We start from the raw sequence: 6,000 nt of genomic DNA, 5'->3' as shown, positions 1-6,000 counted from the left end.
CACCTCTATCTCTCTCTGTCTAACAAGATACTATAGAATGAGAAATATAGCGATGAGTTCGAAACTCGCACTTGTGAGTTATACAAATCATCGTTAGAGAATAGCCGTGCAGCTTCTAGAAGTGGACTTGTCAATACCTTGAAGTTATGGGAAATACTCCGCAACACCCTGTATATACGTATAATAACAAAAGTAGATAACATGTTACGTTATATTAATCACTCATAATATCATCATCCTCCGTGAAGTTTCTAAAATTTTAAAGATCCAATGGCACAGTCATGTTCTCTTGTATCTTGTGTCTTTGTAAAGATGTTTTATAACTCGAAGGTGTGAGCCTTGAATCACACCTAAATATGTCTCAAAAAGTAGGTGTCCACATATCCGTATCGTAAGTATCGGACGCATTTTACGGTAGATAAAATCCGTTCAATGCGAATCATACGATGCAGTACAGTGAACGCTCTATGACAAAGAATACTACAATACGTTTGATGCGATGCGTCCGATAAGTTCGTTGTCGATCTGTTGCCTACCATTACATTTAACTAAAGACAGAGATAGATATAGAAAGGAATTCGAACTAGGACTTTCGAGTAATTGAAACAACTTTATAGAAAATACAGTTCTCGTAGCAAATTCGTAGCTTCGTAGATGTTTGTAGCATTTTATTACACTGAAACAATCGTTTACGACATTATATTCATACAAGGATAAGTTGCTACAGCTTATAATGTTCAGTAAACGTTTAATGGATTTTCCGTCGTTAAAGTGTTGATTACAATACCTTCAATGACGCCCTCAAAACCTAATAACAGTTTGAAAAGGATTGGTACCGTTATCACCATTGAACGGAGTCATATCAAAGTACATCAATTCATACAAATCTATAGACTTTTTGATATCAAGCTTTATATCACACTAATATTATAAAGGCGAAAGTTTGTTTATATTTAAGTGTGTTAGTATGTAAGTGTGTTAGTTTGGACCTATTTTACGCTGCGGCTACTGAAGCAATTTAGCTGAAATTTGGAATGGAAATAGATTTGACTTCGGATTAACACATAGGCTACTTTCATCCCGAAAAAAAAACACGGTTCCCGCGGGATTTGTGAAAAACTGAATTTCACGTGGACAAAGTCGCGGGCGTCCGCTAGTACAACATAAAGCTTATAGGCTATATTTAGTACCCGTATTCTTATGGGATTGGGAACTACGTGGGTGATACAGCGGGGTGGTCGGCTATGATTAAATAAAATAAATAAGAGTAAATTAAATAAATATTGTCAACTCATATCTACTATAGACTACAATCCCTTGGACAAATTAACCTGTGAAATGAACCAAAGTGAATAACGCTTAGAAGGCTGTTACTATATCAGAAAATAACTCTGAGCACTATGCCGTTATTTCTGAGCGGTACAGGTGAGTAAGTGAGTGAATGGAATTTCTCAGGTACAACTGAAGAATAACCACTAATTATTATTAATTTGGCTTTGTTATAGTGTTAAAGATAATCAAAAATAAATGCCGTACATTTATAATAAATAATTAGTCGTAATTTTTCATTGGTACCTGAGAAATTCCATTCACTCACGTACTGACCTATATCGCTCAGAAATTACTGATGAAGGATGAATATTTTCTGATATAGTAACAGCCTTCTAAGCGTTATTCACGTTGGTTTATTTCACATGTTGATTTTTTCCCAGGGTTTGTAATATACTAGTAAAGTCTCTAGATTTATAGCTATTGAGTACGTAATGGAGTAACCTCGTAACGGCAACATTATAGAAGGTTTATGATAATATTTAATCTCAATCATAAGTAGGGTTGGTTTTCGCCCATAGGGTGTAGTTCTAAAGAATAATGGCACTCACATGAGTACCTAGCAGGCGTAATTTACGACCTTTTCATCGCGTGACAATACCGGGCCGAGGATTTTAGTACAGGGTTCTTTATGCCTTTAAATGATTAATATAATAGCAATAAAAAAGTTTATGTACCTTTCTGAAATCACTTTATATAAATTTAAAATCACTCACAGCTTCTCACAATGGTTCGGAGTAACAAAACTTGACTTTAGGTATGTACATAATTATGTTTTTTTTTTATTCTTTACAAGTTAGTCCTTGATACTACAATGATAAGTGTAAGTTTAATGGTAAGTGATGATGCGATGTTTTCTGTGGTTTAGGTTGAATTTTTGGGATTTAACTTTAAGGAGGGAAATTATTATTCCATGTATCTAAGAAATGTGCATACATGAAACAATAATTGTGGATACACTTTTGAAAATGTATCTTTTTTTGTATTATGAATAATCGGTTATTATTTTTATAAAAAGACTTAAAATTATGTTTATTTATTAGGTATTTCTTATGTTATCGCAAAAAATATTGAACGGATTTTGATAGCTATGCTACTTAAAAGTTTAAAAGTCAAGACAGGAGGTTGTAATACTTATGATTATATTTTTAACAAGTTTGATTACTTTGATAGAATATTCTATTGCAAAAACATTCAACTTTATAATATTATTATGATTAAGAGCCAAAGTTTTGTAAGAAAGCCAAGTGGTTCCCAACTCAAGTTACCTACTCGCGCAATTTGATTAAAATATAACAGCTACTCCGCTTTCCTCTTAAGTCATATTTGATTTTCAAAATTAGAAAATAATTATAATCTGTCATGTTCGTTGATGACACTCCCATGATATGCGGGTGGCGGGGGGAAAGTCTGAGCGGGTGTGAAATCGTGCGTGCGGGGAGGTGAGGTGCGTCAGTCGTGGGTTTTTCATTCATCGCTACAAGCGCCCCGGCCCGCGCGGACCATCGGAAGAGTTTGCGAAGCTGCCAAGCTGTAGTAAAAGTAAGTCCGCCAATCCACATTGGAGCAGCGAGGTGGGTCTAATCTAAATATATCCTCAAATAATCTCTATCTAGATGTGATAGCTCGTACGTGCAAACGACGAGCTTTACAGGAGAGACAAGAAACATATTTCAGGTATCACTAAAAGTCGTTTTATGCGACCAAAAACGTTTTTAATGTACGTACTACAAGAAATTTACATGCTACCACCAGAAAAGCTGTTTGAAGCTTTCTGCATCCAAATCAATTTTTACCAAAAATTGTTAGTTACGAGGTATCATCTAGACCGACGATATCCTCAACTATAATAAGGGGAGTCTTAGCCCTGTAGTGGGCAATGCAAATAGGCTGAATATGATGATGGTGATGAATATATTTGGTTAATATATTCATCATCATCATAATTATATAATGTCACCATAATATTATGCTCTTAAACATAATAATATAATTATAATCTTTGCTCCAACTGAGAGAAATACCAATTCTCAGTCATAAAATACACAATAATTCATTCACAAAATCTGCATAACAATAACAATGCCAACAAAGTATTGGCCGAAGTCTACTTTATGCTGCCGGCTTTATTGAGTAAAAGTAGTTTTATGTGATTTTATTGACCTTTCCATGTTTATTTGTTTAGATTTTAACTGTATTTTAAAACAGATATCGTAAACCGATCGAGTTGAAATTTTTCGTGGTTTGATATGCATGGTAAGGGTAGGGTAAGAGTAGGGAAAGGGTAGAGAGAGGTAGGGTAGGAGTAGGGTAGGGGTAGGATAGGGGTGGGGTAGGGGTAAGGTAGGGATAGAGTAGTGTAGAGTAGGGATAGGGAAGAACTGTACATAAGTCAAAGCGAAGCTTGACCGGGTCCGCTACTATAGATATTCATAATTTATTTGTGTATCATTTAATTTGCACATACCAACCTATTACAGATACAATATTTTTTCTGCAAACGCGAAGATTGCGTGTGTGTTGCTATTACTTCCGCGTAATGCCTTAGCCTTGTTCAATAGGGCAAGGCCGGTGAAGATTACTCCAGATACCTACTTGTATAAAAGACCATTTTGGCCACATTTTCTAAACTTTGATTTATTTTTGATATTGTATTATATTTGATTAATTTCTTGTGATAATATTAGGCAGATGATATCATCGTTAATCAATTATATTTAAAGACTGGCGGACGCCGGCGACTTCGTCTGCGTGGCAATCAATGTAAACTTTCAAGCCCTATTTCACCACTTAAGAGGTTTAATTTTAAATAATTCGCCCTTCAATAATAGTTATCTTCATTTGGTTTTCTTACATATATTTTATTTAAGTTTTTGGTTTCTTTAATTTGTGTTTGTAACCTAATTATGATGAATATTATTATTAAATTTTAAATTGAACAATTTCCTTTTAATTTATATATTTTTTCTTTTTTTCTCTCTGTTTTCATGTTTTTCTTCATTTTAAATTAACGCAAATGTAACCTAATTTTTAATTTTACCTTTAAGTAAAATTATATATTTTTGTATTCCTCTATATTTAAGACAATTTAGCTCCATTTTTTGTATGTTTTTGGTAGTGGTCCAAATAAATAAATAAATAAATCTCCCTAGTCGCAATACACACCCATTGGCAAATAGTGATGTTCTTTTAAGTGAAATGCTCCACGTATAAAGTGCACTTTTGGCAATCGGTGTGAATTGCGACCAAAAGAACGCTCGAGTCTCGAATATTTTTCCGTTCAGTTTAGTTGACCCAAAAACGTTCATATATATACGACTCTGTTTGGGTTAAATTTTATTTCACAAATCCCGCAGGAATTCAATTTTTCCGGAAAGAGAAGTAAAAGTACCTAGTTTTCTGATCTAACGTCCAATTTATCTACGAGTATATAGCAAATCTCATCCAAATCGGTTCAGTGGTGTACCCTTACCTTACCTTACCTTATCAGCCGATAGACGTCCACAGCTGGACATAGGCCTCTTGCATGGACCTCCAAGCACAACGATCTCGAGCCGCCAGCATCCAGCGGCTCCCTGCAACCCGCTTGATATCCTCTATCCACCTAGTGGGGGGTCGCCCAACACTGCGCTTTCCGGTGCGGGGTCGCCATTCCAGCACCTTGGGACCCCAACGTCCAACGGCTCTTCGAACTATGTGGCCCGCCCATTGCTACTTCAGCTTCGCGACTCGTGGTGTACCCGTGAAAAGATAACAAACAGATAGACTTACTTTCGCATTTATAATATTAGTATAGATGAAACTTGTGTAAAAAAGAAGAAAGGTATGTATGAACAAGTAACGAAGAAAAATTGTCACGGAAGCGGCGGTCAAGTAAAAGTCAATTACCTACTACTTGACTACGTCTTGTAGGACCGTATTAGACAACAATGTGAATGTGTGAGTGCCTCTTCCCTAATGTTTTCGAATATAAAGTAATGTGATTGCAACTCATATGAAGTTATTCTCCGATACTTACAATGAAGTTATCCTCGGGCGGTTAATACCTTTCAATTTTATTCCATACTAGCCGACGCGCCGCGTAAATCCCGTTTTCGTGGGAAAACAGTAATAAAATATAGCCTATGACACTCACAAATAACGTGACTTTGAATTGGTAAGAAAAAATTCAAAATCGATTGTGTAGATTGAGATTACCCCCTACAATTTTTTTATAATATTAGCATAGATTAGGTACTTGAAAATATTGCGTTGCTTATTATAAACTAAATGTAACCTAATATTTAAAAAAAAAATTAAAAACAAAACTGTTCATACCTTCATAGCGTAGTGAAAAAAAGTAAAATTAACAGCCACTACTCAATGTAGACTCCAAAGTATAAGAAGGAACGAAGTTCATTGGATCTATGACATAAATCTATACTAATATTATAAAGCTGAAGAGTTTGTTGGATTGAAAGCGCTAATCTCAGGATTGATTGATCGAGGAAGGCTATATATTATCTCCGTATTCCTACGGGAACGGGAACCACGTGGGTGAAACCGCGCGGCTTCAGCTAGTAAAATATAAAAACTCTGCATGAATTTAGATATTCTCGCGTGCTGAAATCAAATCGACATTTCGTATGGGGCTACAAATCTCTTCATATGCTGCATAACAAATCATTCTCG

This window comes from Bicyclus anynana, chromosome 5, assembly GCF_947172395.1.
Source record: "Bicyclus anynana chromosome 5, ilBicAnyn1.1, whole genome shotgun sequence".
In the NCBI taxonomy this organism is placed as follows: Eukaryota; Metazoa; Arthropoda; class Insecta; order Lepidoptera; family Nymphalidae; genus Bicyclus; species Bicyclus anynana.
Note: the sequence above shows the minus strand (reverse complement) of the source record.